Source organism: Martes martes, assembly GCF_963455335.1.
Source record: "Martes martes genome assembly, chromosome: 15".
Classification (NCBI taxonomy): domain Eukaryota; kingdom Metazoa; phylum Chordata; class Mammalia; order Carnivora; family Mustelidae; genus Martes; species Martes martes.
This window is the reverse complement of record NC_137903.1, coordinates 48,517,997-48,541,558: the sequence shown is the minus strand read 5'-3', so window position 1 is coordinate 48,541,558 and position 23,562 is coordinate 48,517,997. Positions and strand designations below refer to the sequence as shown.

General features: G+C 44.4%; 1 protein-coding gene across 3 annotated transcripts in view; it reads left to right on the top strand.

The window, feature by feature from the left end:
• Positions 1 to 17,530: 17,530 nt before the first annotated feature.
• Positions 17,531 to 23,562, top strand: part of LOC308355754 (uncharacterized protein C1orf21) — a 223,211-nt gene continuing 217,179 nt past the window's right edge. For 2 of the 3 annotated variants that reach the window (XM_080824201.1, XM_080824200.1), the window contains exon 1: positions 17,531 to 17,898. The gene's annotated coding sequence lies outside the window, so the exon portion shown is untranslated. The remainder of the gene's footprint in view (positions 17,899 to 23,562) is intronic. The other variant, XM_080824202.1, reaches the window with a different exon arrangement.

The following is a 23,562-nucleotide window of genomic DNA, read 5'->3' as shown; positions in this document are numbered from 1 at the left end:
CCTTCTCTATACACCCAGTCCTTGACACATAGTAGTCATTCAACAAATATTTGTTGGATGTTGTGTGTGAATAAACTATTTGTAAATATAACAGCCAGGAGGGTTTAGACAACTGAAAATATTTGAGGCTCTGTTTTTGAGGTCGAAACCCAAATACTAGTAGCCTTTTTCTGCCACATCTAGTTAAACCTAGTGTGCAAAGTATGATAGCTCCCCTTTTTAGAGCAAAGAGCATCCTCCCCCTTTTCTCTTGCTCTGAGTCTCATGCTTGCTTTGTCTGGAAGTTTCAGAATCTTAAATGATCTGATCCTGTGAAACATTTTAAAACAGGTATTTTTCATGTTTACAAGAAGATTGTTTTCTGAAGCCCAAAGAATTCCATTATTGCTCGCTGAGAGTCTGTAACATATTGGAGTGTGTGTGTGTGTGTGTGTGTGCATTCTGAGGGGGCCATGCACTTGCGTCTGTTCTATAGTAACTGGTTTATGTGGATGACTTCAAAGGCAAGAGACTGTGACATTGCTTTGAAGAAGCGCCTTCCTTGGAACGAATTCATCCATCAGACTGATTCTGGTGGCCAGAGTAAAGAAAAGATTGGCTCCGTTCGACGTCCTGTGTACTTTCCCCCAAGGAAGGGCCGACTTATGATGTTCAGGGTGAGCCTGGGCGAGGAAGAAAAGACCCCCTTGTTTTCTTGTGGAAACTTCATCATCGGACTCAAAGAAGGGAAGCTGCTTCATGCTAAGATTAAATGTCTCAAGAACCAGATCCTCTTCGCTGAGAGAGATTGAATGACCTCAAAGGAGAGAAAGCAACATCGTGCTGAGTCTAGGCTTCTCTGAAGCTATTATGCTTCAGAAATTAATTCCTTGTCGGGTAGCTCTTGTACAATAGTGCCAGAGAGGCGGGGAGAGCATGCTAAAGCAAAGGGAATGTGTGGGTTAAATGTGCTTCCCTCGGTCCCCTGTCATCTGTGCAAGGATATACAAATTATTGGCTGAATCTTATTAATTAGTATTAATCCCTCCACAGCAGAGTTGTCTGAATCCCTACCTAACACTTACGATTTCCTTATGAAATAGTGACTTGTTTATACATCCGTCTCTTCCATTACATTTTAAGTGCCTTGAAACCTGGCCCATGTTTCAAGTCATCTTTGAACCCCGTGTCTGAAATACTTGGAGAAGCAGGCGCTCACTAAATATTTTGAGATGGAACTAGATCATTAGGTAATAGTGAAGAGGCTCAGGCTCGCTAAGTTTACACGTGTTGACTGACCCTAGAAAAGATCAGGCAGAGACTGTGAGCAATGGTATTTTGCTTATGTAATGAGGAGAAACTGCGATTTGTAATCAGAAAGACCACATTTCAAATCCCAGCTGGTGGTCCTACTTTGCATTAGTAGATCTCACTGAGCCTCAGTTTCAGCCTCTGTGAAATGGGGAGAACAACAAATTTCTCAGGGGCTCACTGGGGAGATTAAATCAGCAGTGCTGTGGATTGATTATGGCCCCTCAAAATTCATGTCGTCAAAGTCCTGACTCCCAGACTGTGACCTAATTTGGAAAGAGGGTCACAGCAGACATCGTCAATTGAGATTAGGTCATCTTGGACTAGGGTGGCCTCCTGATCCGTGGTGACTGGTTTCCTTATGAAAAGGAGAGATTTGGATATAGACATACACACTCAGGGAAAGCATCGGTTGAGGCTAAAGGCAGAGATCAAGGTGATGTTTCTAGAAACCAGGATAACATAGGGTGCCCCCAAGCCACGGGATGCTAGAGGCAAAGACCAGAGTCTTTCTGTAAGCCCCCAAAAGGAAATAACCCTGCTAACACCTTAGCCTTGGGTGTCTAGCCTCTGAAACTGTGAGATGATACGTTTTTGTTGTCTAAAGCCATGCTAAGGAACCTGGACTTTGTCTTGTTGAGAGTCAGTATTTCTTTTATCATGGTACAATGTGCACCAGAAATTTACTATTTTGACTATTTTTTAAAAAGATTTTATTTATCTACTTGACAGAGATCACAAGCAGGCAGAGAAGCAGGCGGAGCAGGGGAGAAGCAGGCTCCCTGCTGAGCAGAGAGCCCAATGCTGGTCTCAATCTCGGGACCCTGAGACCATGACCTGAGCCGAAGGCAGGGGCCTAACCCACTGAGCCACCCAGGTGCCCTATTTTGACCATTTTTAAGTGCATAAAGCAGTGATACAAAGTGTACTCGCACTATTGTACATCACTATTTGTTCACAGAACTTTTCATCATCTCAAACAAAAACTCTCTTCATTAAACATGGAATTAATGTTTGATGGAGAATTACCATTCCCCCCCAGTCTGCTTTCAACCACTATTCTACTCTCTACCACCATGAATTTGCCTAGTCTAGGTACCTGAGATAAGTGGAATTACATAATTTTTGTCCTTTTGTGTCGGTTCATTTAGCATAATGTTTTCAAAGTTCATGCATTTGTCCATGTTTCATAATCTTTTAAGGCTGAATTACAAACACACACACCACATTTTGTTATTGCACTTATCTGTTAATGGACATCTGGGCTGTTTCCACTTTCTGGCTATCATGCATAATGCTGCTACAAACATCAGTGTACAAGTATCTCTGTGAGTCCCTGTTTTTAATTTGGGGGGTGTACCCTGGAGGTGGAATTATTTTATCATACGGTAACTCGGTCTCTCACTTTTGTTTCCGCAGCAGCCGTTCCCCGTTCCATTCCCACCAGTGATGCGCAAGGATTAACCTCTCCAACATTTAGTTTCTGGTTTTTTGTTTTTGTTTCTTTGTCTCATTGTAGCCATGCTGATGGGTATGAAGTGCTTTCTCACTGTGGTTTTGATTTCCATTTCCCTAAGGATTGGTGATTTATCCTCTTTTCATGAGCTTATGAACTACCTGCATATTTTCTCTGGAAAAAAAATGTCTATTTTCCTATTTGCCTATTTTTTTAACTGAGTTGTTTGCTTTTTTTGTTATAGGATTGCAGGAGTTCTTTATATATTCTGGCTACTAATTGCTTATCAGACATATGATTTGCAAAGATTTTTCTCCCACTCCGTGGGTTGCTTTTCACTTGTCTAATGGTGCCCTTTAATGCACAAAAGGGCAATACAAAATGTTAAGCAGAGAACAGATATTTTCCAATTGGTCTGTGGAGGGTGGATTTGAGTGGGGCAAGGTCAGGGGGCTGGGGAGACAGGTTAGACGACCACAATATCCAGGCAAGAGATAGGAGGCTCTAAGCGGGTACAAATAGAGAAGAAATGGAAAGAAAGTCTTATTTAGGGAGTAAACGCCACCAGATTATGGTGATAGTGGAGAAAAAAGGGACAGAGGGAGGAAGGGTTGGGAAACCACTTCCATATTCAAGAAGAGACGACAAGGACCTGAAGTGGAGGAGCAGCAGGGAGGGCAGACAAGAGACAAATTTGAGGAGATTAAGTTCTAACTGATTGGACAGGCGTAGGAAAGAGAGGAGTGATTGATGGCTCCAAGCATGGACAGCCCAGTAAAATATTACCTTAATTTACAGTTAACAACCTAAATTAAATCAGCATCAGTCTTTGACACAGACTAGTCTAGATGTGTCGACCCCTGTAAGAGTGGTTTAGTTGAGCCTGCCCTGAATCTCCCTTCCCACCCTCACTTTCCACGAGAATCCTTTCTTCTTATCAAAGTATATTCTATGATTCATCACTGTCGATCATACCAACTTCAAATCCTTTTGGAAGGATATAAGATCATGAGTAGATGTCAAAAAACAGACCCAGGTTCAACTCTGGATCACCATTTTTTAGCTTTGCAACTCTGAATAAGTGACCTGAACTCCATGAGCTTCTGAGTCCTTCCATGTCTGTTCAGTGGGTATAATGGTAACATCTCCCTCATGCAGATGCCATGAGGACCCAATGGAAATGACTCAGGTCAAACATTCAGTACTGGACCAAGAGCCTTGATACATATGAGCTGTTGCAATCATTACTACCCCGGTTCCATATCCAAGGGCAAAGTCCGGTTGGATCTAAAACAGCTGGAAGGATGTGGGGACACAGGGTGGCACAGCTGAGAGCAATGAGGGCAAGATATGAAGACCAGTAAGCTTCATGGAAGCCTCCTAGCCCTGGAATCAGAAAATTCTGGGTTTAAATCCTGAATTATTCTCCTGACTAGCTCTTCCAGCGTCTTCTGATTAAGAACGGGAAGGGGAGTGACAGCAGGGCCGTACCAGTGGTGAAGGGAATGCTGGTTCCTACCCTTCTCACAGAAGTTTGCCGCTGTGTTTTGTCTGTCTTCAAGAAGCATTACCTCCAGTGGAAACGTCAGGTCTGTGCCTGGAGTCACTGCCGAACCTGTCCCCCACAGGGACGTGGCGATCCGCGTGGCTATCAACCTGGCTGATGCGCAGGATGGCATTCCAGAATGTTTCAGGTACTGGTCAGCAGGGTTGACACATATTTCATATCAGAGCCTGCGGGTTACTGTGGAGGGAGGGGCTTCCTACTATGGGCTCCTTCCTCAACCCTCACCAGAGGTGACGCTTCTCAGGCAAATTCTGGGGAGTGTGGGTTACAGCTGTGGTGTGGTACAGTCATAGCACCTCACAAGGTGACTTCCTGACCGGCTCTCTCCACCACTGACAGGTTGAAGCTCTTTTGTAGCTGAGAATGGGAGGGACTTTGACATTGTCTCATTTAAATAAGCATTTTCGGCCACATGGGTTCAGTTAGCAGTAGTGATATCAAGCACTAAAAGATATTGTGCCGCATTTAATTATATTTCTACAGGGAAATGTTAAAGGTATACCTATCTTTATGTACACATATAGAAAAAGATTAAGAAATCATAGTCTGAAATCACAAGATTTTAACATTTTTGAAATAGGCTAACCCAAGCTTTGAAGACCATACAACACCTCCCCTTCCCCCACAAAAAGCAGCATGGCAGCTTTTATGATTTTTTTTTTTGTTTCATTCTCTTGCTAATGCTAATTAACTTGTGATTATATTTTGTCTGCCTTCAAAGGACTTTCATATAGTGGAGAGTACTAGTTACAAACATGTGTGTTCCACAAGCAAACCCTGACCATACGCATTTTAAATTTGAATTGATGGGATGCCTGGGTGGCTCTGCCCTCAGCTGAGCTCATGATCCCAGAGTCCCGGGATCAAGCCTCACATGCTTCTCCCTCTCCCTCTCCTTCTGCTGCTCCCCCTGCTTGTGCTCATTTGCACACACACGCACTCTCTCTCTCTTTGTCAAAAAAAAAAAAAAAAAAGAAAGAAAGAAAGAAAGAAATGATTGCTGACATTAAAAGCTGGAAGATTTCACATGGACATCGAGATTTCTGTTCTCTCCTGATAAAGCACACAGCTGTCGATAACCACCTGGGGCTGAGAGGCGACCCCGTGCACCTCAGTCCCCACCCAGCCCATGGTCATCACCCACATTACTCCCCAGCCCTAAAGCCATGTGGGTAAGACACGCTCCTAGCACACACATTCCATGTCATTCACATAACAATAACCAACTACTTATTTATATTCATTTAACAATAACCAACCAAGTATTTTTGAAGCATTTACTAAATGCCCATGCCGGTCCCAGTTGCTCTTCTAAGCCAAAAATAGGAAAAAACTCATCCTTATATTAAAGGTACTTAATAGTCTGGTTCTGTAGCACCCAATACAGTGCTACAGTCATGTGGCACTCCCAGAGCAGCATTCGAAATGTAGTTAGTCTGAATTAAGATGTGCTATGAATGAATGAATAAATAAATAAATAAAAGCCACATATATAAAAATATAATCCATATATAATCCATATAAAAATATATACATAAATGTAATCCACATATAATCCATATATAAATATAAATCCACATATAAATATAAATTGGATTTCAAAGATATACTACAAGGAAAAGTAAAATTTATCATTAATAATTTTTATATTGATTACATGCTGAGATAATCTTTTGATATGATGACTTAAATAAAATGTATTATTAAAAGAAATTTCACTTGTTTCCTTTTATTTTCCAATGCAGCTATTAGAAAATTTTAAATTACAGATGTCGTTCACGTTATGTTCCTGTTGGACGGCGCTGGTGTGGTTGTTGAATGTGTGTTCAGCAGAAATTTATCCAGACTCCAAGAAGTCGGGATGAGAAACGCCCAGTGATGGAAATGGAAGGTGGATCTGATCTGAATCGATGAAATGTGACTAAATCTGTGTCTGTTACCTCTCAGAGCCCGAAACTGCAACAGGCTGTCTGTCCCGTTAATCCCGTTCCTACTCTTTTCCTTCTGCCTCCCTGACAGGCATTGGTGACAATGATGGCCGTGGACTGGGAGGAGTGGGGGAGGGGGAGGCAGCAAGGTTTAGGATTTCAAGACTGCTGGGAAGCTCTGTTTGCTCAGGTCTTCTGAGAAGCAAAACAGCCAAGATGGGATTAAATATGCAAGGAATTTGTTAGGGAAAATACTTGAATGAGAAAAAAGGAAAATGGGGGAGAGACCCAGAGTGGCCTGGGGGAGCCAGTAAGAGCAGTGGTGAGGGAGGGAGGGACAGAAGTTTGGGGGAGGTGTCGTCTGCTGAGGTAGAGTCTGCCGCACTGGTTCAGCAAAGAGCGCCGAGTCCTGGGAGCAACATCAGGGTCCGATGAGTCCTGGGTCTCCCAGGAGTGGGTCCGCTGTAGTACCCTCAGTGCACTGGGTCACTGGCTTGTAGCGGCCACTGGGAAGCTTGGCCTCCGCACGGACCCAGCAATGGGGTTCAGAGCGCTGCAAAGCTGGGGCCCTGGTTCATCGTGTTCTCTCTGGTTGGAGGTCCGCACGTGCATTTTCATCACTGCCATGGAAGCCATCTCTGGTACCCAACAGGCTCCGAGACAACCTAGAAAAAGCAAAGCCAGAATTTTGCTGCAAGAGAGCAAAGACTTAAAATAGCCTCTCTTTCCTCTCATCCTTCCTGTACAAGCATCTTTATCTGTTCACGTAGGTCTTATGTTCGGATCCTTGAATTATTTGTATGACTCGCCTTTGGAAATGCTATAGAAACAAATATAGAAGAAAGAACAACCTCGAAATGTATTCTTTATAGTATGAGTTGAAGTGCAGATGGGCTAGCAGTGAGCAGAATGGCGGTTTGAATTAAAAATCTTAAAGTTTTCGGGGCGCCTGGGTGGCTCAGTGGGTTGGGCCGCTGCCTTCGGCTCAGGTCGTGATCTCGGGGTCCTGGGATTGAGCCCCGCATCGGGCTCTCTGCTCAGCAGGGAGCCTGCTTCCCCCTCTCTCTGCCTGCCTCTGTGCCTACTTGTGATCTCTGTTTGTCAAATAAATAAATAAATAATCCAAAAAAAAAAATCTTAAAGTTTCCAATCTCAACAGCTATACTTCTCTAATCGACTCTTTTTTAATAGCCTTTTTCTGTAACTATAAACGTAAAATAGGTTCTTTGGAAAATGGAGGAAAACAATTTTTTTGAGAAAATGTATTTTAAGAAGAAATTACCCTAAATTCTACCACAGAAACCATTATTAACATTTTAATATTTTTAAAGCCATGTGTATATACTTTAAGCTTTTTATGATCATGTTATATATACAATTTGATATCTTCTTTTATAGTATAATGTGGCATAAACATTTCCCCATATCATTAAAAACACCTTGACATGTTATATATTAGTGTACATCTCTGAATAACTCTTTATGTTTAATTTCTAGAAGACTAGTAGTTGTTAGGGCAAAGGGCATATAAACTTTTAATGCTCTTGATATATGCATTGATGCATTGATAAATGCATTGATAAATTACTCTATCACCAGTATATGAGAGTGCCTGTTCCTCTAAACTTTCCTCAACCCTAAAGATAGCAATTATTAAAAATCTGCCAGTTATCTACAGAGAAAGTGGCATAATGTTTATTTTCTTTAAACACTAGTAACATTGAACTTTTTAATTTATTTTATTAAGTTTATATTTCCTCTTTGTGAATTATTTTGTCATATCTTTGATCAGCTTTCATTGGATTCATATCTTTTCTTATTGGTTTATAGAACTCTTTACATACTAATGGCTTAATCATTTATCTATCAACTATATTGCAAATGTTACCACGGTGTGTCATTTACTTTCCCTTTTGTTTATGATGTTTTTCTGGTATACATTTGTTTCATGCATTCAAGACTAACAATCTTTTCATTTACAATTTCTGCTTAGCTAAGCCTTGCCTATTTCAAGATTATACAAAATCTCAAGTCTATGTTTTCTCTTGTACTAAAAAAAATAAAAGTAGCTTTACTTTTCACATTTAAATTTGTCATCCTATTTTAACTATATTTAAATAAAAATTTAAATAATAAAAAAAGATGAGGCAAAAAATATAAATAAATATGTCATCCATATGGAGTTTATTTTTAAATATTGCTCAAGGTAGGAATTTAATTTTGCTATTTTGCAAATTGTTATCAGTTTGTTCCAACCCCGTTGATGGCATAATCTATCTTTTCCCATTTATATGAATTCTCATCTTTACTATATACAGGGAGAGTATTTTAAATTTTTCTGTGGGTTTTAAAAAATGTCATTTTCATTCATTTCTACTTTTAATTGCACTGTCATCAGAATGTGGCCTATACATTTTTCTACTTTGGTAAATGTATGGGCATTTCTTTTTTATCCAGTACAGTGGGTCTCAGTCACTGTGAACTATTATATGGTGTGTTGCAAAGTAAATTTTCACTAATAATAAAATATTTAAACTTGCAACTGATGTATATATGAATTAGATAGAGTTCATCTGATATATCAATACTAATACCTTTCTCATTCACTGGTGTTATATTTCTTTTCTTTCCCCCAGTTTTATTGAGACATAATTGACATACAGCACTGTGTAAGTTTAAGGAGGACAGAATAATGTTGAATTACAGCCATTGTGAAATAATTACCACAATATCTTTAGATAACATCCATCATAACATACAGTTACAAAAAGAAAGAAAGAAGGAAAGGAAAGAAAAGGAAGAAAGAAATGTTTTTTCGTGGTGTTGAGGACGTTTAGGAAGCATTATTATTTTTAATAGTTTTTTATATATTTTTACATATTTTAATATATATTTATATTTATATAATATAAAATATAATTATATAAATATGTATTTATAGTTATATATTTGTATTTATATTGTATTATATTGTATTATATTATATATATTATATTGTATATATTATATATATTATATATTTTTTATATATTTATATATATTTTTATATATTTTTATAGCATTATTATTTTTTACAAGCTTATGTGGAGTCACATCTTTACACAGATGTCCGCGAGCTCTTGTCCTTCTAGTATTCTTGTTCTTGAATTTCCTGAACAGCTCTGTTTTCCACGATGTTTTAGAGTAATTCTCCCTGGTCCCCCTGACTCAAGCTGGTATAACGAAGCCTCCATCTCTTACAACCAAAAATTACTGCCTCCCGGAAACACCATGCACATGCTGGAAGAAGGGACTAGTGCACATCAGCTCAGTAGCCTGAGGAGGTAGACGTGAAACTTCAACAGATCTCCAAGGCAGTGAGGTAACTGTGGAGAGTGGCCGTGAGGTAGTTCACTGTTAGCTAGGCTGGGCCCTTTGTCCAACAGTCGCCCTCAGCAGCTAGTTCTGACCTGCTGTCGTGGGATCTAACTCTGAGTATTGCTGTGGGTACCCTTCAGAGAGATTCTGCAGGGACCCATTTGCTCCTCCCTGGCCACTGTAGCTCCAGGCTTTCCAGTGTGGGTGGCAGCGAGACTCCACTGCAAACTCCTTTTTCTCACTCCCTGGGTCTTGCTTTTGCATTTCGTGAGTTGGAGGTTGCCTTTCTTTTTCTTTCAAATGAGTCTCATTTTATTTAAAGAAAGTATCTAACAAATATTTTTTAGATTTTCTAGAATGCGGTAGCACTTTAATTATGTTACAGGTTTGCTCCTGTTTTTAAAATTACTTTGAAGGCCGGAGCGTCTGGGCGGCGCTCAGTTGTTAGGCGTCTGCCTTCCGCTCAGCTCGTGATCCCAGGGTCCTGGGATCCAGACCAGTATTGGGCTCCCTGCTGGGTGGGAAGCCTGCTTCTCCATCTCCCACTCCATTGCTTGTGTTTCCCTCTCTGGCTGGGTCTCTTTCTGTCAAATAAATAAAATCTTTAAATAATTAAAATTACTTTGCAGGAGCATGAAGGAATAAAAAGCCCTTGTGCTCCAATTGTCATCATCGGTTGAAAATTACATTTTCCAGTTTAGTTCTTTTTTTTTTTCTCACTTAAAACTGAAGCGTCAATTTGTATATAATACCTCCTTATTGAAGCCACCCAAGTAATCAAGGAAAAAATACAGTGAAAGCAGATCAGCTGGTAGAAATATCAGGATATCTTTAATAGCTGTAAAGCATTATTCTACATATAATTTGTATACTCTCAGAATAACAGGCATCATATTCTTTGATATTTTGCTCTAATCTTTTCACCATACTTTCTTTGTTCTCACTCTTCTCTCTTATAGTCAGTTCACATCAGGATACCTCGTGGGTGATATCAGCAATAAACAATTCATTTGATAAACACATCTTGAGTCCCACAATTTACAAAGCTTTAAGGAAAGGGTTATAGGAGATACGAAGAGTATCCAAGTGCTGGCTCTAACAGCTGCCATCACAAAATTATAAGCAAACTTCAACAGAGCACATGAAAAGGTGTTCAACACGATTAGTCATTAAGGAAATGCAAACCCAAACCACAACGAGATACCACTTCACACCCACGAGACAGCTACAACAAAAAGGACAGGTATTAACAAGTGACTGTGAGGATGTGGAAAAATTGAAACCCTCCTATTCTTTGAGGTGATAAAAATGTTCCAGAATGGAACAGTGTTGATGGTTACACAGTCATGTGATTGTACGATAAACAACTGAATCGTGCAATTTACAAAATACATGCCTGCCATGTATTAGTCAGAATTGGTTAACTACTACAACAAACAAACCAAATCTCAAAGGCTATTTAAACAAGCCCAAAACTACAATAGGAGGTTGGGGAGGAAGAGTTCAATTCTGACGAGGGGAATTTTGAAAGGCTTCTCAGAACAAAAGACATTTAAGTCAGACCATAAAGAACAAGAGATTATGATAGCCATTTATAAAGCATCCATATCTGTGCTTTAAATGCACAGAATGCCAGGCCTTTATTTTTAATTCTCTGTATATAGAGTATGGTCCCCTTGTTGCAAAGGAGGATCCTGAGGCTCAAACGAGGAACCTGATCTCAGGTCAAGGTGGCTGCCCCGTAACCACAGAGCTAGTGAATAGCAGAGAAAGAGTAGGGTTGGCTGACAGGCGAGCTCTTGAAATATGTTGAGGTTTGAGCAGTCCGCACAGAGGCAGCAACAGTGCAAGGGTGTAAGGGTAGAGATAATGGAAGATGGCTGGGAACCCGCAAGTCGGCCAAGTAGCTGGGCCATCCCTCCAGTTAGCAACTGGAACTAGGACTTAATCTTCACAGGTAGGCAGGACCCACATTATGGAAGGTTTTGTGTGCATGATGGAGAAATTTAGAGAGCAAGACCTCCTCTTTCAGCAGTTTATAATCCCCTGGACAGACAAGACCAACCGTGAAATAACAATTACCGTTAACACATTGCAGGCTGAAAGCAGGACGGTATGCCAAGCTGACACCAGTCAGAACTGAGGACTTGAATGTCCAGGGATTCATCTGTTACACCCACAGTGGCAGAGCTACTGAACAAAGGGGCTCCATGCTGGAAAGCTATCTTGTAATATCTGGGCAAGGCTTGTGAAACGAGAAGTAGCACATAGCCTGGGGGCTGGCTGACCCCTCCTGAGCCTCTGAGATCCCCACCCTCCTTCATTCTTACTCTTTTGCCTGGAGCCGAATCTCACCTCTAGGTTATGGGTTCTTAACGCTCCCTGCCTCAAGTGACTGTTACACGTTTTCATCTGCTATCTACCCAGATTTGGAAAGTGAGATAAAAGAAAATTCAGACCCTAGGGTGAAACCCAAGGAAGAAATAAACGGATGTAAGTCAGAGTCATAATTTTTCAGATCCAGAAAAGCAAGTTACTCAGACTAATTTACACATCATTGCGAGACCAATTAGAACCATTAGCAAGTTGTTAGCACTGACTTTAAGCTACCTGCTCTGATGTAGTCCCAACCATTCAGAAGGGGCTGTGTGGTGTCACTGGAATTAACCAGTATAAACGTACCTGTGCATAAACAACCCTCAATCCACAAGTGTTTGTTGGGTGCTTTCCCTGCCTGTACATTATGGTCCCTCCCCAAAGGCAGATTTAAATACACACACACACACAACTATCTAGTCTCAAACCACTAGCTACTGGTCTTGATGGTGGAGTTAACATAAAAGATGTGGAAAGCCCCCAACAGCATCAGGTTGTAAAATTTCAGCAAAGGAGGAAGACTATAGCTGCATAAAAGTTCAGAGACTCCAAGGCTGGTGTTGCTCAGATAGACGTCCCTTTAGGACTTAGACTTGGGGCCTCCCCTTGAAGGATGAGAAAAATCGAAGCAAAAAAGTGGAGGAGATAGAAGAGAAAATATATTTCCAATAGAGAGTGGGCTCTGGCATCTGACTAGTGAGAAGCAATCTTGGCTTTACCACTTGGCCTTGCTTTCATCACGTTACCCCTCTGTGTTCCCATTCCCACATCTGTGTGGGAATGATGAGAACAGTAGTGTCTATCTGATTGCATTGTTGGGGAAGATGAAGTGAGCCACTGGACACACACATTACGAATCACATGATGCCAGGTTAATACACAGCTGACAATCAGGGCTCGCTGTTACTGCATGGAGCAAATACAAAGAAAGCACATTTCAGAGTAGTAATTATTTTAGGATCGCTTGTTTTTGAATAATCCTGCCAAAGCTACATTTAACATTCAGAAAAATTAACCTGATTAGTACCTTTTAAAAACAAATCACGTAAAATGAATTCATGTCGATCAATCTGAGATATTCTAGGAGGTGGCTTTTGTAGCATTTACTACTTTTTTTTCAATCCACCTGCATTTGCCTTGGGTTCCTTTTTATCATCAATAGGGAAGGGAACCTACCTGTCCTTGCTTGGGCTGCTCTAACAAAATGCCACAGACTGGGTGACTTAAACTACAGATGTTTGGGACACCTGGGTGGCTCAGTCGGTTAATCAGCTGCCTTCAGCTCAGGTCATGCATGATCCCAGGGTCCTGTGATTGAGTCATGCATGGGGCTCCTTGCTCAGCGGGGAGCCTGCTTCTCCCTCTGCCTCTGCCTGCCACTCTGCCTGCTTGTGCTCTCTCTCTCTGACAAATAAATAAAACTTTAAAAAAAAACACAAAAAGCTTTTAAAAAAGTAAATAAACTACAGATGTTTATTTCTCACAGTCCTGGAGGCTGAAGTATGAGATCAAGTTACCAGCACAGTCAAGTTCTTGGTAATGGCCCTTTTCCTGGCTTCCATTTCCAGACGGCTGTGTCGTGGGTGGGATGGGGGTAGGAAAGAGTTCTTTCTGTATTCTCTTCTTATTAAGGGTGCTAATCTCATCATGAGGACCTCACCCTTGTCACCTCATCTCCTAAAGTTCTACCTCCTAATAGCACTGACACTGGGTTTAGGGCTTCAGCAGGGGCTGGGGTGGGGGTGGGGCGGATACAAACTCTCAATCTACTTAAAAGAAAAAATAAGAAACAAAACATTCAAAATTATTTGTTATGAATGATCCTATAGTGCCAACTATTTTATAAGTTGAAGATTTAGGAATAAAATTAATTACAAGAGTAGACTTTGGGGGCACCTGGGTGGCTCAGTGGGTTAAAGCCTCTGCCTCCAGCTCAGGTCATGATCCCAGAGTCCTGGGATTGAACCCTGCATGCGGCTCTCTGGGGGAGCCTGCTTCCTCCTCTCTCTCTGCCTGTCTCTCTCCCTACTTGTGATCTCTGTCTGTCAAATAAATAAATAAATAAAATATTTTTTTTAAAAAAAAAGTAAACTTTGAAGTTTAAAAACGCAAATTTTCTGAGCATAAAGGATATCATTTTTCTCTGAAAATCATGGAGCGTTTGAAGATGTGGAATTCAGAGATTCTGCTGGGGTGGAAGGGCAAAGAGGTGATGGTTTTATTGCTTGTAACCAGAGGGGATAATCATGTTTTTCATTATTTTCATATACTTAGAGTTATCTTAATAATTATGAATAGCTAGAAAGGTTATTCTCTGATAACATATCTAGTAGATTTAGCTAGTGCGGACCAGATTTGTATGGTTTGTGCTGGATCCCTGCCTCTCCAGCTCCTTAGTGCCCCTCCTGCCTATCCTTTCCCTTCCTCCTGTGGTCTTCTCTTCTGCAGTCCTTGCCAAAGTCCGCATGGTCCAACTGTCTCTCCCATGACCATGTGCAAGAAAGTGTGTGTGCGTGTGTGTATGTGAGAGAGAGAGAGAGTCTCTGCCCTTTGTGTCTTCCACATGTGGTGGGGAGGACAGATGGAGGAGAGGTGTTCCTGGGATCCCAAGTGAAATGAAGAATGATTTTTTGTCATTAAAACAATGTTTATCAAAGCAGTTAATGTCTACAAAAATTACAGCACCCAGGAGGGTTTACCAAAAAGTTAAAAGGGCTTAAGTTTCAAGACCCCTCATTTCACAAGAACCCTTCCTTCCAAGGGGTTTTTGTACTTTTGTCTGCCTTAACTAGAAGATTTGGCTCCCCAAATTGTGCTTCCAGCCCTAGAAAACCTGGATTGTTTCTGGTCAACACTATTACTTAATTACAGATCCAGATCCCCTCCGTGGGCTGTTTGCAGACTATGCTGAGAACCTCAGGACCATATATAACGTTACTTCCAAGTAGTGTCTATTGAGAAACAAACACTTCCTTAACAACACACAACCTGTTCTCTGCCCTAGAAGTTGTCTGGATACTTAAGAAGTGTTTGCTGATGAGGGGCGCCTGGGTGGCTCAGTAGGTTGAAGCCTCTGCCTGTGGCTCAGGTCATGATCCCAAGGTCCTGGGATGGAGCCCCGCATCGGGCTCTCTGCTCATCGAGGAGCCTGCTTCCTCCTCTCTCTCTGCCTGCCTCTCTGCCTACTTGTGATCTTTGTCTATCAAATAAATAAAAATCTTTAAAAACAAAAAAGAAGTGTTTGCTGATGAAATAATAATGAAATAAATGAAGGGAAAAATGAATATACTCGAAGCACTTATTGAGTGTTTCTTGCTGAATGATAGGATTATAGTGATTTTTCTTTTTTTCATACTTGACCAAGTTTCCAAAATTTCTAAATTTTCTACAATGAACATGTATTCCTTTGAATAATTTAAAACTTGCTTTAAAAGCTCATAGGACGGATGCTGTACTTAATTTATACATGTATGACGTGCTTGCTTTGTGGCCTTCTGTTAGCTCTGAGGAGACCAAGTCAAAGGAGACCGATGTTGCATTGCCCTCAGCGATCTACAGTGTCAGTCCCCGTTCTGAGGCCTGAAGGGATAGAACTCAACACAGGTCAACATTTAGAGAGTTGGTCCATTCAGGGTGGTCTGTGTGCATGAGGGAAGTGGGGTAGGGGGAGGAGACAAAAGCTTGTTACTCTTAAGGATCCTTTTATATAGATAAACGCACGCACATCTTAGTCATCATAGATTTCTTTCGTTTCAGCATAGGAGGCTTTAGGCATGGCCTAAAAACCCCAAAGAAGGGCTGACTACATTTGCACAAACCCAGCAGATGGATCCCTCCCCCAACTTTAAGAAGGAATGCAAAGATTAAAAAAAAAAAAAGTTTACCAAATTTGGGGTTAAACTATATATCTGAAATAACAGCTCACATTCAGTGAGCTCTTACCATGTGTCATTACACAAAGTGTTTTACACACGTTGGCTCCTCGTTTTATTTTCCTTTTACTTTCACAACAAGCCTAAGAGGTGGGAGCCAGTATCATCAATCCCATTTTACAGCTGAGGAAAGGAAGGCTGACAGAAATGAAACGGATTGCCTAGGGTCCTAGAGATGGTGCTTGGCAGTGCCTGACTGGAATCCTAATTTGCCTCCTCTCCCAACTTAACCGTTCCTCTTCAGACTACAGAGAGCTAGCTCTGGTTCCAAGGAGAAATATGAACTAGAATATGGGTAATTTAAAAAACAGAACACAAGTTGATTTTCACAAACAACGTGAAACCATTCTTTTAAATTGAGAACGAAAAAGCACCGGAAAGCCAATCCCCCCCCCCCCCCCGCAAAGCCTGACTTCCCAGCCATGATGGGTGGTTATTAACTCATTTCATTACACTAAATTATGAATTTGCTTTTCAATTAAGTGTCTCATCACTGTCACGGCTCTGACGTGTCCTTTTCCATTCTCCAACTTCATCTCGGTGGAAAGTGAGACATGGTTCGGTCTGTGTGTAATCCGCGAGACCCGGGGTGGGGGGGTTATCTTTTGCCCCTATTGTTTTCTTGGGTGTCCCTCGCTCCGGAGGCCTGGCATTCCTCACGTGTCTGGGGCAATGCAGCAGCAGCGAAGCGCGGGGAAGCCGCACAAAAGACGTCCAACCGCTATCGATGTGGAGAGATCAATTCGGTGCCCGCACGGAACACCCAAGATGACCCAGAAGAGGGAAACAAATACCTTCTCCCAAAGGGGGGGAAACTGGGTGGCCTCTTGTGAGTGCCCACAGAAAACTGAACGGCGATCTTTCTGGACCCTCGACCATCCCAGACGCGCCCAGCCCACGCGGCCTCCGCCCTTAGTCCCCGGAGCCCGGGAAGGGCGGGGAGGGAAAGCAGGGCGCGAAGTCTGCCGCCAGGGCCGGGGGCGCACCGCGCTCTGCCCCGCGGGGTCGCTGCCGCCGGTGGCCCGGGCTTCATTCAGCTGGAAGGCGCCGCCGCTCCAGGGCCCCCGGGAGGCGGTTCGGTGCCGGGCGGGAGCCGCGGCGCTGCGGCCATCCAGCCGGGGAGGGGAGGGGCCGCGCGGCGCGCCGAGGGTGCCCGGCCTTCGCTCCGTCCGCTCCCAGCAGGCGCAGCCCCGCGGCAGGGCCCAGAGGCTGTCCGGGTCTACCGCAGAGCTGGGCCCTCCGGCCTCGGAGCTGCCCCGCTGCACCCGCGCCTCCCCCGGGGTGACAGGGCCCGCACGCAGCTTTCCCGCCGGGGTCTCCCCTCCCACCGGCCCGCGGGCTCGTGGCACACGCCCGGGCGCGCGCGCACACACACACACGCACAGACGCTCACATATGTGCCCCGCGGCGCCCTCTTTCCCTCCCCGCAGCCCCCCGCGCCCGCTCGCCCAGAGCGGTCCTCCCGGGGCTCCGCCGCCCGGCTGCCTCGGCAGGCCCCTCCCCGGAGGAGGGCGGCGGGCCGCGCGCGGAGCGGGGAGCGGGGAGGGGCCGGCGGCGGGGGCGTGGCCGGCTGCCCCCGCCCCTCGAGTGAGTGACTGGGCGAGGAGGGCCCCTCCCTCCCTCCGCCCCTCCCCGGCGGTCCCCTCCCTCGCTCGCTCCCAGCCCGCTCCCGCTCGCTCCCTGCCCACTCCCGGGGGGACGTTCCGCGCCGCGGCCCCGCGGCCGCCGCTTCTTTCACACTTTAGTTGGGAGCTGCGCGCCGCGCTCAGTTACTGGAGAGCTGGCCGCGCGCCGTCTCCTCCCGCACGCACGCACGCGGGCCGGGCTCCGGGGTTCTCGGCGTCTACTCGGAGCGGCGGGGAGGAGGGGGACACCCGGACTCACCGTGGGGAGGCGAAGGAAGAGGAGAGGAGGGAGGAAGAGAAAAGGCGAGGAGGAAAGGGGCGGGGGGCGGGAGGCTTGCCACCTTCAGCCCCCCCGCGAGCGCCCAAGGTAAGCGTGGCCCCCGCCGGCCTCGGGCGGGGGGTGCGGGCGGCGCGGCCCGCGGCTCGGCTCCCCGGCGAGCCCGGGTGGGCTGGGAGGGAGGCCTGCGGGGAGTCTGCCGCGCGGAAGGGATGGGAGCCGCGGTGGTGGCGCTGCCGGCGCGCGGCCCGGCCCGGGGCTGCTGCTGCTAGTGCGGGGACGGAAGCTGGGGTGGGGGCGTCTGCTCGCCGGGGCGGAGGGGCTGGGATGCGGTTGGGGCTGCTGACGACTTTCGTCACATTGAGGCCTGGGTGGCTGGTGTGAGACACCCCTCCCTTCCCACCCCCACCCCCCCCCGCCGCCCTCAGCCTGCCTGCTCCTCTCGAGCTGTGCATGTAGCCACCGTACTTTGCAAGCCAGATCTAGAAGGAAACAACAAAATTCAGAATCCTGTGTTAAGTCTCCGAGTCCCTTCTCCCGCTCCGACTGATGGATGTGTTTGGGTGGGTGCTGGGATCCCCGGGATTTCTGAAGTTTGACCTTTTGGGGTGGCTGGTCTCGGTGCATCTGTCTGCTCACCTCGGCGTGTTTATTATTCGTGCCCATGCGAGGCAGCACAGGGTGCTTGGGTATTGTACACGGAGAAGATCTCACTCCCCTCTGCAGGCAGTTCGCGAAGTGCGGCCGCCAGGGCTGCCTTTGCCCTGCTGCTGTCCTTCCCCGATCATCCACCCTGCCTCCTCCCTCCACGGAGGGATCCCCCCCTCCCTTACTGTTTGTGTGAGAGAAGTCGCTGGGCTTAAGGGCTCTCATCTCCCATTCATTCCTCTTCTAAAGCTCTGAATTGGCTCAGGCACCACGGTCACATTTGAGGAGGCTTTCTTTTGCTCCAGGAGTTACATGGTCAAAGATAAAAATACATACCCAAAACATGCCTTAATCGTGAGTGATGACAAATACAGTTGGGGATAGAAGTGATTTGTTTCAGGAGGAAGCCTACCTCCCTATGAGGTATCTTCCATCGCGTGTGGGTTAGGAAATTTGTTTTAAAATAGATGGTGCTTATGTTGTGTGTGGCTGGAAGAGAGCCATAATAAGTTCAGCTATTGGAGTAACTCTGAAAGTGATACACCCTGATCCTCCAGAACCTTGGTTGGACACACACATGCTCTGACTCAGATGTTGGGAGGGGGGCTGACGCACCATAGATTCCATGAAACACCATTTTTTTTTTTTTTTTAAAAGGAAACAGTATGGACTGTTTGGGGAAGTGGCATGTTCATTACGCAGAGAGATGTTATGAAAACCTCTCTATTCTAGGGGGTAGACTCACCTTTCACCTAATAATAACCTTTTAGTTTAGTAGAGTTGGAATGTACCAAGGTAGAAGAAAATCATGGGTAGTGTGGGTCTGGGCTATTTAGCTCTCCTGGGGGTGGTGGTGGGGATGGGGGGAAGATGATGTTTTTGAAGGGTTTTTCAGTCCAAGATGCTCAGTTTGGGGGGTCCCCCCCTTTTTCATACTTCTAGAGCCCGAGCGTAGGACCAGTAGAACGTGTTGTGTGTTGGCTCTCTGGAAATACAGTTGAACGGACATGGAAATTAATTTAGACACGATCAGCTATTTTTGTTTTACCCCTTGTGAAGTGGGAAGTGTTGGTGATAGGACATCTGAGTGTATTTAACTGCATTAAACCATTACTGGGACCAGCACTTATTCGCTGATCATAAAATGCAGCATTGAAATGTCACCTCCCCTCAGGTTTCCAGCTAGGCAAACAGGGTTCAGAGAACAGTTCTGGAGGGCCACTGGGCAAAGCAGCAAAACCCAGCAAACTTAGCTCTTGGATGAGCCAATGCCCTAGGAGGAGTGGGGCTCCTGTGGTCAGGCTTACCTCCCTTGGATCATAGGTCCCCAGAAAAATGGCCTTGGTTGGTGTGGAGGTCTTTTATCCAGCGTTTAAAGTTCATCCTGGAAGAACCCTGAGGTTCTAGCTTCCCTCTGCAGCACTGACTCATTTTCACTCTTTGGAGAGAACTGATCATTTTGTTTTCTTGGCTAGTAATTTATCCATCACCCCTTTCTCCCTGTCTCATTTTTTCATCTCACATGGATTTCTGGGAATTAGTAGGCCACTGTTTGAAGTGGTTGGAGCTTCTTGAAGAATCACAGGGTGCAAATCAAGAGCTCGGTCGTTAATTGGTACTACTTGCTGTGCCTGATTAAAAATCCTACCAAGGAGGAAGGTGGTTTGCCCGATTATGAGTATCTTTCCAGGCAGATGGTGCCTCAGCATTGTGCGGAATTGTCCATCAGGCGAGCCTTGACTGTTACATTTCTAGTGGCTTGCTCCAGGCTCTTCCCGGCCAGCCCCCTTTCTACTGGCTGTTTTCTCTCAGAGAGTGAGGCAGCCCAGATTGAGAGAGGGAGTGTCATGGCACCTCCCATGAGGTCAGGAGAGGCAGGAGAGGGCAGGGACTAGATCACATCGGGGTGGTGGGGGGAATCCTAAGTGTGATAAGTAGCCCCAGCTTCCCTTGAACTTATCAGTACCACTTGGTGCTACCTGAGGCACACACAAGTGCATTTTGGGCCATTTTGTGATCCTTCTTTGGAATGTCAGAAGTCCCATAGCATGGGAGAAGTAAATGTGGTGATTAATTAAGTTCTTGTTAAAACACGAAAAGCAGATTGCAATAGGCTAGTATAACATATTGCTTCGACCACGGAGAAGGCAGGGATAGGGCCTGTCTGCAGGGGGAATTGCAACATTGAAACTATTTTAGAAATTGGTGACAGTTGTGACTTTCAGAGCTCATAATTCAAGGGCTTATCTAAAGTGGCATGCAAATTACACATATACATATTTTTAAAGTAGGCAATTATTTAGCTTGCCTATCTCAGTTCTGAAGTTTAATTTTACAAGTTACAGTTGCAACAAGAAACAACTTGACATGCTGTGGTTATGCAATCATGACAAGAGTGGTTGGATGTAAGCTGGGCTAGGATGAACACAGAAATGAGCACCCAACAGCGTCCTCCGTCAGCAGGCATTAAGAAGTTCCTTGACTTTTTTTATTTTTTGCAATGAAATGTGTTCCTGGAAAATGTATTTCCTGGGTTGTAGGCTAGGCACAGAATGTAAAGATTGCCTTCTGTCTCCACTTGTGGAAAGGGGAGGTAGCTCCCCTCCGATCTACAATAGAAACTGAGAAGATGAATTGGCCAGGCAACTAGAAGGCAGGTGGTTTGGGTCATCTTTGCAAGCCCTGCAGTAGCGCACATACTACCTTGTACTTGGAAGTTACTTAGTGAGTGATTGAATTGAATTGAATTAACCTAATTAGTTAAGGTCTGTAATGTGTCAGAAAAAAACTCCTTGGAAATACATTAGCTACGGACTTCCATTTCAGTAAATCAGTACGATAGCTTATTAAGAGCTCCATATTCTGCCTGGGATAAGGTTTTTTTTTTTTTTAAGACTTTATTTATTTATTTGACACACAGAGAGAGATCACAAGTAAGCAGAGAGGCAGGCAGAGAGAGAGGGGGAAGCAGGCTCTCTGCTGAGCAGGGAGCCCGATGCGGGACTCGATCCCAGGAGCCTGAGATCATGACCTGAGCCGAAGGCAGAGGCTTAACCCACTGAGCCACCCAGCCTCGAGGGTTGGATAGCGTTTTTAATTGTTGAAGAATACTGGGCTGTCAAGTAAACATACGAGGCGTAACGTCCCCTGAAATTACTGGAATTTCTACCTGGGAGGATCTTGATTGGGATTATATGTAGTATCCATCTTTGGCAACTACTTCTTCACTCATGAGTATTGACTTATGACTTTGGTCTTTATCTTTTTAGTCCAAGGGGTTCTGTGAGTAACGATTCCTCGTATGGATACGGCGCTTTATGGTTTCCAGAGAACTCATGTCCCTCGTCTTACTGAACTTTGTGCCGCAGCCCTAGCACTTGGGTGTCCCATGCTGGAATCCCAGAATGTGCCTGGATCAAGGAGTCGGAGAGAGGGGTCTGGGGAGGTTCAGGTAGCCCCAGCTCTTGGTTTATTAGGTTTTCCCAAGGGAGGCAGTAATCAATAGTCATTGCTACTCCCTCTAAAATCACTTAATGTGAGGAGAGTGGAGACCTGTCTCATGCGGGGAGCTCACCAGGCTCCTGGCATTTCCGTGGCTCTGCCCCTATATCCGTTCTCTCTCTCCAGGCTGTTTTTAACTTTATTCCTTTGCCAAATGTCCCTTTCACCCTCTAGTCCTTCCTGGAGCTTTAACATGGCTTTCTGTCCCACAGATTTTCACCCAGAGAGCCTCCTGCTTCTTATCCTGCCACCTAACTTTTGCCGGCAGGACTTGGGTATTTTATGTTTGAATAATCTTGTCCAATATTTAACCTCCTCTCCAGGCCCACTTTCTCCTTGACTCCGCCTACCTCCCTGTTCAAGTATAGCCTTCTGGCTTCTGGGGAACTTCTTCCTTCTGCCCTCAGGGCCCCTATACCTTGTCCTACTTTGCCCCACACCTCCCTTATTACTCCCACCCACTTCTCTCCATCAAACCTTTAGATCTTCTAGCACATACCTGCCTGTGCCTGTTTCACAGACTCATGCTACTTAGCAGATGCATTTATAGCATTCATGAGTTCAAGTCCACATGCTTTGTGCCTTGTAGAAAAATGGGATTAGAGCACCCGTGAGTTTAGGGATCTTCTTTGCCTTTGTTTTCACTTTTGACTTCCCTGTATTTTGAATTTTTTAAGGTTTTTAATCCATGTAGTAATAGCTGAAGTACTTTGCTTCTTCACTTAGCTGTTACCTCCTGTGTTGGATGATAAAGGAACATCTCCATGATTATTGTTATTTTTAAAGATTTGGACAATAAATCTTGAATAGCATTTCAGAGATTTTTGTAATGGCACCATTGAAAGGCTTTGCCGTATGCCAAAATCTACTAATGACAGAAATAGAATGGCTTATTTAATGCCATCTTCATTACCTTATTTTTTTTCTCCTTTGGTTAAATAAATATTACTGTTAGTTGAACCAGATTTTTTTCCTCATTTGTTATGGTTTTACTGCTCTCCATGAAAACATTATAAGCCTACAGAACCTATTTATGCCAAGTAAGAATTCTTTAGCTAATATTATTAGCTTGTTAGCTAATAGGACCTAATATTGTTGGCATGCCCTGTAAGTTTGTAGCCTAGGTCAGCCCCGTCAGTAAGGAGTCAGTGGGAGAAAAAGTATTAATGGGGACAACTGGAAAAACATATCCTATTGACTCATTACATACATACTTGGGTTGGTCTTTTTATAAAATTGTACTTCACAAGTAGATCCAGCGCTAGTTATGCAATATCCTGAATGCTCCTGGGCTTTGGGAAGAAGGTGCTTTAAAGCAGAGCAGAGCAAATGGTTGTTTTTTTTTGTTTTTTTTTTTTTTTAAAGATTTTATTTATTTATTTGACAGATAGAGATCGCAAGTAGGCAGAGAGGCAGGCAGAGAGAAGAGGAAGCAGGCTCTCTGCTGAGCAGAGAGCCCGATGTGAGGCTCGATCCCAGGACCCTGGGATCATGACCTGAGCCGAAGGCAGAGGCTTTAACCCACTGAGCCACCCAGGTGCCCAGCAAATGGTTTTTAAGTAAGAATTCCCTTTCTTTGATGGGACTGTGCTTTATCTGAGCGCA